General features: G+C 39.2%; 1 long non-coding RNA gene across 1 annotated transcript; it reads left to right on the forward strand.

Moving 5' to 3' along the window:
• Positions 1 to 787: 787 nt before the first annotated feature.
• Positions 788 to 10,156, forward strand: LOC130458324 (uncharacterized). Its single transcript, XR_008917484.1, has 3 exons — positions 788 to 1,012; positions 3,424 to 3,520; positions 5,285 to 10,156. It is a non-coding gene; the product is annotated as an uncharacterized LOC130458324 (long non-coding RNA).
• The last annotated feature ends 773 nt before the right edge of the window (positions 10,157 to 10,929 follow it).

Below are 10,929 nucleotides of genomic sequence, written 5' to 3' on the forward strand. Positions count from 1 at the left end.
CTCCCTGGGTCTTGTTTTCCTCATTTGGCCAGGAGAGTGATAAGGACCTTTTCCTCTCTGACTCTGTGATCCTCAATAGTCCTTTAAAGTTTACAAAGTACTCTGCCTACCTGATCTCCTTTGAGTCTCACAACAACTCTGTGAGGCCACTGTAATCCTTATTTTACAGAGGAGGGAACTGAAGTTCAGACAAGTTAAGTGATTTTCCTGGGATCACACAGCTAAAAAGTGCCATAGCTTCCCATTTTAGCGAATTATTCTTGGTAACCAAATGTTCATCTCTACTGTTCAAGCCATTGTGGGACTACAAGGACTTCTAAATTTACTGTAATAGGGCAAAACCCTGTTGGGGCTGGTGCTATGGACTGGAGATTAGCAAGGTATAAACAGCAGAAGATAAAGAGGATAAATCATTCTAAGGGAGCAGGAACTCTAAACTCTTCCAGTTTCCATTAATACTGGCCTCACACACCTCATGATTATAGCTTCATATTCACCCAGTTTCTACCATCCAATTGTTTGTTCCATTTAACCTTGTAGACGCCTGTTTTATCTAATTTATTCTAGCTCTTCTGTGCTACTTCTCTCCTTCACTGGGGTCATGTTTAGGTTCAGCCAGGCAGTTAGCAGAGAGAAATACTATCTTTTTTCTAGAAACTTGCTCCTACCTCTTTCATTCATTTGGCATGTTCCACACTGTTGTAAGCACTGCTCCTGCTCTATCCTCTCATATCTCCCTAATTATTACTTGTCCAAGGGCCCAAGAGAACAATGGCAGTTTAAGAATGATAGCACTCGGCAGTAAATGAAGGTAGACAAAACCGGCATGTAGGCTTACTGGGTTGGATGTTTTCTTTTCCCCAGGTTGTCCTTGAGATTCCAACTCTTCCTAATTGGCCCCGGGGGAGAGAGGCGAGCTTGGCTCCTATCAGAGGAAGACAGAGTTGTTGAGTGTCCAAATGAAACCAGCAAACCAGCGATGGTGTCTGAGGATTCAGACAACTGGTCTGAGGTGAGTGCTATCATGGGGAAACAAGTCCATCCCAAAGCTAGTGGCGGCTGACTAATGGGACTAGGGTGGTAGGAGAGACAGGTCATTTCTGGGATTCCCAATAAACTGAGAAAGCAAGAAGAATAGCCCACCTCATTGTCATTCTCGGTTTCCTCTTTACTTAAAAGCTGGCCTCTTGGGCAGGCTCCAAGCATTGGACCCTTTCCGATAACTTGTATGGTGGTGGACCATGTGGAGGAGGATTCAGAAGCATCTTTCTGACATCCCAAGAGCAAAGCTGAGAGGAGTTTCTTGGGAGATTACTGGATGAAGCACTCTGCGGACAAAGGCTTCGGTGGTATTTTAAAAAGGGTGTCATGTGCTTCCTACCTCAGTAATTCCAGAGTTTGGGTTTCTTGATTGAAAAAGTCAATGAGATATAAACTAAGTGTAGAAGTGGGGCAGGAAATAGACAGGGACTTGGAATCTGAAGGATCTGTGTTGAATCTAGTCTCATACCCTTAGCAGCTATGGTACTTGTATTGGCGAGTCACTGAAACTCACTGAATCTGTAGCTTCTTCACCTGTAAAATGGGGATAACAATAGCCCTTGCCCTACAAGATTATTTCAATGATCCAACAAGTTAGCATAAAGCCTTTGAATCAATAACTTTAGTAATTGTACAATTATTATTATTATTCATAAGACATAAACATCTTCATGGCATTAACCAAAGGATATCAATGAGGTATAACAAATCTGCTTAATGATGTCATACAGGAAATGTGTTAGTATTATCTGGGGAGACACAGTCATGATCCTGTGGGTTTTGTATAGAATAGAAGATGAGTCGAGAACCCAGAGATGTAAAGGGAAGGAAGACCTCAAGAGCTGAGCCAGAAAAGAATCTGGCAGCACAGAGGCAGTAGGCAATAGGAGAAGGAGAAGGTGTTACTGAGCTGAGGCAGAAAAGGCAGAAAACGATCCAGGAGGTATATCAGACCAGAAACCTTCAATTATATTCATCTCCTCAAAGTCTGAGATAAATTCCAAGAAAATTTCCCTAATATCCACTCCCAGTGTTTGTCTATGAACAGACACTGTAACATTCTCTGCTCATTTCTTTACCACCACATTTCTGGTAACCTAAATATTGCCTCAACCACAAGGAGATCAACTAGGGATAAATATAAATTTAAATTAAAACAAAGAGCCAAACCTCTGCCTAAATATTAGGAATTTCCCTAACTTGACTGAGTGATTAAGGTTTATAATCCTATTTTTTTTTTTTTGGTAAGCCAGCAGAAGAGGGAATCAGGTGGACCTGAGGGGTCAATGTATTGTCACCAGCCTTAAAACAGGCTCATTATTGTAACAAGGTTGGTTAGTTTTGCTGAACTGTTTTTCTTTCTCCTAATTTTTATTTTTTGCAAGGCATGACTCTCTGGGCAAGGGAGAAGAGAAGGAAAACAGTAAGGAATAAAGGCAACATAAAAACAAATGATAGAAATATAAATTTAAAATGTAAAGGGAAAAATGCTCAATTGATTCAAAGAAATGTCTTTTTCTCCCCAGTTATACTTCAGTAATTATCACAGTGTCTGATACATAGTAGGTGCTAGATTAACATAGTTAATAAATACTAGTTGACTGACTAAAAAATGCTAGTTGTGGACAGCAAAAATTAAGTAGGGATGTAAATGATGCTGTTAAGAGGACACTTTCATTAAGTCATAGCATCTTAGATCAATAGAAATAGTATAATTCAGCTAATCTAATGCCCTTATTTAATTTAATTTATTTATGATTACTGTTTTTAAAATCCTTATCTTCCATCTTAGAATCAATACTATGTATTGGTTCCAAGGCAGAAGAGTGGGAAGGGCTAGGCAATAGGGATCAAGTGACTTGCCCAGCGTCACACAGCTGGGAAGTGTCTGAGACCAGATTTAAACCCAGGGTATCCCATCTCAGGGCCTGGCTCTCAATCCACTGAACCACCCACCCAGCTGCCCCCAATTCTCCTATTTTACAAAGATGGAAAATGAGATCCAAAGAGGCGGAAGGACTTGCCTAAGGCATTAGAACTATGAGTTCAGGTTTCAGTTCACATTGTCATTATAAAGCAAATGTCCTAAAGGATCTATAGTAAAATGGAATTTGATTTTAGCCAACATTTTTGTTATTGTCATAGTTCATGAATCAGATAGATAGATAGATGTTTATAATGTCGTGCCACAATTTGGGGACCCCTCTTTACCAGTGTCTCACAACTTTTTTTAAATTGCAAAATTATATTTAATTAATTAATTTAGAATATTTTTCCATGGTTACATGGTTCAGGTTCTTTCCCTCTCCTCTCTCACCCCCCCTCGCTGACACTCAATTCCATGGGTTTTACATGTGTCTTTGTCTCATAATTTCTAACTAGGTGAGCCAAAAGAAAAAAGAAAGGCTCACAAGTTTTCAAGGATGCAGCTATCATGGATCCATGCCACAAAATCGTTCATTGCCTACTCAGCCCATTGGTAGGTATATTCTGTATGGGAAAACTCAGCAGTTTATACCAAAGTCCAATGATCCATCCTTTCCTTAGGGACCCACCAGCAAATGGAACAAGAAGGGAAAGCCACCCACGTCATCATACCCCTCCTGATTATACTACCCTGCCATAAGGTCTTACCTTGCTCTCTTGCTTTCTCTCCTTCCAAAACAAACAAACAAAAAATTTACCAACCACAACAGCTTCAAACTGCACTGACTGTCGGAACAGCCTCTAGAACGGGATAGTCTAAGCATTGGCCCAAGACTCTCCAGGTCTTTAGGAGATGCCAACAAAAAGGCAAAAGTAGCTGCTGCTCTCCTTAGGGTAATTAGCAACAGCTGCTGCCTAGATGCCTCACCTGCCCTGCCTTTCTTATCACAGTGATCCAAAGATCCAAAGAATCATAGAATCTAAGAACTGAAAGGATTATCTTAGAGTAATCTTCACACACAGCATTAATAGGCAAGATGCCAGGTGGCAGGAGAGTAAAAGTCATGTGAATCCAAAGTAACTAGGGGATTCCAGTCTCTACTAAGCTGACATGAGCAGGTGAGCCAGCTTCATCCACTGGGCTTTGTGGCTTCCCTGGCTTCCTTCAGGTCTCAACTTCTGCAAGAAGCCATTCCTGGTCCTCTTTAATCTTAGTCCCTTCTCTCTGAAATTACTGCTAATTTATCTGGTTGGTACATAATTGTTTGCATGTTTTCTCCTCGATTAGACTGTAAAAGAAGGAAATTAAAATTATGTGGGTCTATTACTAGAGTCCCTGTGGGTCAACAATCTCCAGTGAGCTGACATGAGCGGGAGACAGTCATAGCTCAAAGTGGAAATGTGCTAAATAATAACAACAACAAACATTTATGAAACATTTTTTCATTAAGCTGCACCAGTTGTTGTCATATCTGACTCTTTGTAACCCCATTTGGGGGTTTTTGGTGAAGATACTAGAGTAGTTTATCATTTCCTTCTCTAGTTCATTTTACAGATGATAAACTGAGGCAAACAGAGATAAATGACTCATCCAGCTAGTAAGTGTATGAGATCAGATTTGAACTCAGGAAGATGAGTCTTCTTCTTGACTTCAGCTCTGGCACTCTATCCACCATACCAGCTAGGTGCTCCAGATACTGTGTTAAAATGCTGTACTTTAAAGACAAAATCTGATTTGATCCTTACAACAAACCAGGGAAGCAAGTGGTATTATTATTCTCACTTTAAACATTAGAAAACTAAGGCAGACTATGGTTAAGTGACTTGAGCAGGACCACACAGCTAGGAAGTCTCCAAGCTCACATTTGAGCACAGATCTTCCTGATTCCAAGTTCAGGGCTGCTTCATGCTGAAGACTATATAATAAGCCCAAAACAGGAAATGCAGGGTGTCAACACTGTCTGACCTCAAACTACACCATGAAAGCTCATAGCCTATGTAGTCCTCTATATCTTACAAAGCTTTTTATATGTGTTCTCATTTGACCCTCCTAATCAATGATCCTGAAAGATAGAACTAGTACTATTATGACTATTTTACAGAGGAGAAATTGAAGATCTTAGAAACATGCAGTGATTTCTCTAAGCTCACCTAGATTGAACCCCAAAACTCTGTCATCCTAATTCTAAATCCAATGCTTTCCTGTACACCACACTGCCATACAGTATCTATGACTCCTAATTTAGATTTGATATGGGAAAAACTGAACTCTGGGATTTTCCAACTGAAATTTTTTCCTATTTCCAATTTATTTCAGCATCACTAAAGATTGTTCTCAGGCCCTGAGTTTTGCTTCAAGCATATTATCATCTTAAAATTTTACTTTCCTAGACTTACATAAATTGATACAGAGTAAAATAAGTAGAACCAGGGGAACATCGTACACAGTAACAGCGCTATGATGGAATGATCAGCTGTGATCAGCAATACAATGATCCAGGACAATTCTGAAGGACTTACAACAAAGAATGCTATGTACCTCCAAAGAAAGAACTGTTGGAGTTGAAATGAAGATGAAAGCATGCATTTTTCACTGGTTTATTTGGGGGTTTTAGTTTTTTATGATTATTCACTTACAAAATTATTCATATGATTGTTCACTTACAAAAATGAACAGTATAGAAATAGGTTTTGCAAAATAATACATGTATAACCCAGACTGAATTACTTGCCATCTTTGAGAGGGGGAAGAGAAGGGAGGAAAGGAGACAATTTGGATTATATAACTTCAGAAAACATGTGGAAATTTATTATTACATGTAATTGGTAAATAAATAACTTTTTTTTAAAATTTCCTTTCCTTTCCTCTGCATCCTCCAGTATATAAAATAAAATACTGTCATTGAAAGCCCTTCATACCTCTTCCTGCCTTTCCACTGTTCTTACACCTTACTTTTTTCCACATACTCTGATCCGGTGGCACTGAACTCCTTGCTTTTCCTCATACGAAACATTGTGTTACTTGTCTTCATACTTCCTTACTGTCTGTTCTTTTTGCCTAGACCTCTCTGCTTCATCAACTCTGCCTTGGGGCTTCCATGACTTTCTTCAAGTCTCAACTAATTTCTGCAAGAAGCCATCCCTGACCCTCTTTAATCTTAGTTCCTTCCCTCTGAAATTATTTCTGCTTTATCCTGTTGTCATCTTGTTTGTGCAAAGTTGTTAGCATGTTGTCTCCTTTATTAGACTGTGAGCTCCTTGAGAGCAGGGACTCTGGTTTTAAAAAATTTTTCTTTATACTCCAAATGCTTAGCATAGTGCTTGAGACATAATTCTTTCTTTCTTTCTTTGTTTTTTTTTTAAACCCTTACCTTCCATCTTGGAGTCAATACCGTGTATTGGCTCCAAGGCAGAAGAGTGGTAAGGGCTAGGCAATGGGGGTCAAGTGACTTGCTCAGGGTCACACAGCTAGGAAGTGGCTGAGGTCAAATTTGAACCTAGGACCTCCCATCTCTAGGCCTGGTTCTCAATCCACTGAGTTACCCAGCTGCCCCCCATAATTCTTTCTTAATAAATGCTTGTTGGTTTTACTTTCATCAAGCTAGTGACAGTATCTTGAGTGAATTATAAGATTTAGATCAGAAAAGGAACTTTAGAGATTAATTAGTTGAACCTTCCTTTGATATCCAGAAGAGTGAGGCAAGTCCTGTTCTCTTCCTCTGTTTCCTGAACAAGGCATCAAATGTGAAGTTCCATAGATTAATCCAAACTTTAGATAAATTGGTCCATTTCAGTCCAGAGTTGTAGTTCTGGGCCACAGATTCCACACTGATAAGCCAATTTTATCAAAGGGGGTTTCATAACTTGCTCTAGCTTACACAGCCAATAGGTAGCCCAGACAGAATTTAGACCCGAGTCTTTTGACTCTAAATGCAGTGTTCTTTCCATTACTTCATGAACCTTCTGTCTTTTGTAAACCTTAAAATTTCTTAGACTTATGAATGTTGGAAATTTCCCCATTGGGAAATTTCATACTTGAAAAAATCTCCTACTGATAGTAAGAACTCTATTGGAATATGAAACTCCTTGGCATGGGAGGGTCCTTCTCCTCCCTACTTAAGACTACTTTAGGACAGAAACCTTTTGCTAAACAATGGAAAGGGCTTTGACCTATGCTTAAGCATAGAACAGGAAGTTCTTTGAGTCATGATTGATTTTAGAATTGATACAATAGAGATACTTGGAATGACAGAACCAGGTCTTGGAACTTACAATCTCCACCTTGCTCAGAGTAACAGGATTTAGGAAGGGCTGCAACAAAGATCAAGATTTAATTATTTGAGAATATGACCTTCAACAGACATGTGCAAAGGAAACAGACCTCTGGGTGGTCCTGGGTTAAGCTAGAGCCACCATTGGCACAAGGGAGACATCGACAGTGATTGGTAGATGTGAGAACTGAGGGGAGGGGACTTCATGGTTTGAAAAAAGATAGTGGGGCCTGAGGAGGAGGAGGAGGTTTTGCTCTGAGAGGTTTTGCTCTGAAGGAGGCTGGAGGTGGAGGCCCCTGAGACCGTTTCTCCATTTTGGTCACGTGAGTGATAGGGACTGATCTCTTTTCTTTGCCCCAGCTATCTAAGGGCTTGGGCCTTTGGCCCAGCCTAAGCAGAGGGGGTATTTAAGCCCTATTCCCTTCTCTCCCCTTTCTCTCTCTCTCTCTCTCTCTCTCTCTCTCTCTCTCTCTCTCTCTCTCTCTCACATACCTTTCTTCCTCCTGTTTGTAATTAAAAACTCCATAAAAAGTTGACTGCTGACTTGAGTTTTCATTTAGGAATTACATAGCTGAATTCCTTGGCGACCTTAAATTAATATATATCAGTCTTTTAAAGTGATTTCCATATCACACTTTTCAATGTCTCTTCTTCACTCTGAGTTTTGGTCATCTTCCACTCTATAATACTGACTAGTTCACTAGCCTCTCTGCCTCGAATCTTGCTTCTTCTACTTCAGTCAGCATGCTCTACCCTAAATGAGGAGTGTGGTAGAAATCAAATTACAAAGGGGGTCACTAAACCCATTCCTAAGGATCCCAGAGGACTACACATATTAACCTAAAAAATACAAATTAGCATTATCTAGGTTTATAGTATTTTTATTTATTTTGTTAAATATTTTTCTTTATTGCATTTTTTATTTTAATAATCAATTTCCACATAAGTTTCCCAAAGTCATGTGATCCATATTGGGTGCCTCCCTTCTTTCCTACCCTTTCCCAGAGCTGATCATTGATTCACTCTGGGCTATACATGTATTATCATGCAAAACATTGTTAAATATTTTTCAAATACATTTTAATACAATTCTGGTCAAACTCCAGAGTGTTGTGAGCCACTGGCTAATTAGGTATTTGTCTCTGTTTGAAACAGTATTCTTCCTGATGATAAGATTATGTTAGTCTCTTAGGGCAACTAAGTGACTCAGTGGGTAGAATGCCAGGCCTGGAGATGGGAGGTCCTGGGTTCAAATGTGACCTCAGACACTTCCTAGCTGTACAAATTTGGGGAAGTCACCTACCCTCAATTGCCTACCTCTTATTGCTCTTCAGCCTTGGAACCAAGACTTAGTATGGCTTTTAAGATATAAAGTAAAGGTTAAAAAAAAAAAGACTACATTAGTCCTTCCTCTCCCTAGATCCTTTCTCCTATATAGTATTCTGGGTTTTTTTAAATTCACTTTCCTTTTGTAGCTCAAAAGATGATGTCCTAGAGTTAATATGAAAGGCTCATCTTTTCATCATATCTTTTGCCTGAATTTGTACAGGAACCTTAAGAACTCAATGAAGGGTTTCCTGGGCTTTGTTCTTTTGCCTAAAGCCTTTCTAAAGGAGCACGTTTTTGTTGGTTTTTTTCAATGAAGTGATGTGGTAGATGAAATTTATTACTCACATTGCTCGACTCCCAAATCTTTAGAGGTACAATCGTCTCAAGTACAGACTGTTCTGAGAACTGACATCATCCAATTCAATTGGAAGCAGAAATCTTCAACAACGGGAACCAAAGTTCCAGCGATTTAATAGTCTGCTGTTTGTATTTCGGTTTAAGTGCTCTAAAAGGAGTAGAAAACTTTTTAGAATAAAGCAACAACAACCCACAGAAAGCCCCAGGTACAATAAGTAAAAGAAATAGGAGTTTTAGAGGTTAAAATTCCCCCAAAGTATGAACAGCTAAACAATCACCAACAAAGGGTAAATAAATCACAACTGCTTTGCCCCCAGTTCTCCATTCTTTTTGTATAACCTCTGGCAGGCCAAGAAAGGAATACCATATGGCATGGTTTAGAGTGGTTAGAAGATAACCACATAACCCTGGCATGTAACGAACTGGGAGAGCCAGAAGCCAGCCCTCAGTAAGAAGTGTGGTTACTTCACAGCAACCAAATACCCAGGGATGCGTTCTCGTGTTCCACAAGCCTCTCTGGGCCCCAGCTCTCAAGCCTTGTTGATGCACTAGGAATTCAGTAGAGAGGATTTCAGCATCTGGCCACCTGTGGTCCAGGGCTGAAATGTTCTAACGTGTGCTGATTGCACGGTCAAGATAGCCTAGGGAGAGAGGTGGGAATGTGATCATGATCTGTGGTTCTGGAACGTGTTTCTGATGTGGGATGGCATTAACCATCATTCCCAAATCAGAGCAAGTTCCACGGCAGAGCCATACAGTATTTCCTTTGTTTTTGACCCAAGTCTCCTGACATTTCTATGTTTCTATTGACATAACATTTAACAGGCAGCAATTTTAGAGTCAGCTTCCTAAGGTATTTTTTTGAAGTGGAGTTGGTTTAAGTGAACATTTTTATGTTTTAAGTTCATGTGAAGTTATTTCTGAAGAGTTCCTTTCTTTTATTCCTTATCTATAAAGTGAGGGAGTTAGACTAGATGATTTCTGAAGTCCCTTTTACCTCTAACATTTTTCGCCCTGTGAATCTAGCAACCCATGATTAAAGGTCCCTTTCTGATCTGAAATTAAAGGATTCTGTTTCTAAATTGCACTCTTACTCCTTTTGTAGCAGCACTTTTGCTCCCAAGAAACAAGAATTAAGCCAAAAAACACAAAGTTGTACAAGTGTTGCCACCTATAGGGAGAAAATGTATTGCATTTGCCTAATAAAAACAAAAAGAAAACAGATATTAATTTCCAAACATAACCTATCATATTTATTTATAATTAGTATTATAATTGTTAAAAATTTTGACACAAGTGGCATGAATTTTATTACTAATGACTTTTTTTTAAACTTTACTTTCTGTTCTAGTATCATTTTTAAGGCAAAAGAGGGGCAAGGGCATGATAATAGGGTATAGTGACTTGCCCAGGGTTACACAGCTAGGAAGTGTCCAAGGTTAAATTTGAACCCAGGTCTTCCTGATTTCAGGCCTGGCATTCTATCCACTGGGCTCTCTAGCTGCCCCCAATGATTTTTTTAAATAAAAAGTTTATTTTTCCAAGCAAAAATATTATTTCTCTCCCTTCTACCTCTCTCATTGCATCATGGAGAAAGTAAGAAAAACAAAACATATGTATATTCAAGCAAAATAAATTCCAGAATTATCCATGTTAAAAAAAGTCTCTGTCTCTGTCTTCACTCTTAAGTGCATTCCCTCTCTATTAGGAGATGAAAGCAGTGTCTTATCAGGAGTCCTCTGGAACTGTGCTTGAGTATTATATTAACTAGTATTTTCTATGTCTTGTTTTGACCGAAATTCTTCCCTTCTCCATAGTCCACCTGACAGGAAGCTATTTTGGTCACACACACACCCCCAATTTGTTTATTGTATCATCCTTTATTTCTAAATCATATATCCATTTTGAGTTTACCTTGGTATGAAGTATGGGTCTATGCATAATTTCTGCCATACTGTTTTCCAGTTTTCCCAGTAGCTTTTTTTTAATTAAATAGGGAATTCTT

The sequence above is a fragment of the Monodelphis domestica genome, chromosome 3, assembly GCF_027887165.1.
Source record: "Monodelphis domestica isolate mMonDom1 chromosome 3, mMonDom1.pri, whole genome shotgun sequence".
In the NCBI taxonomy this organism is placed as follows: domain Eukaryota; kingdom Metazoa; phylum Chordata; class Mammalia; order Didelphimorphia; family Didelphidae; genus Monodelphis; species Monodelphis domestica.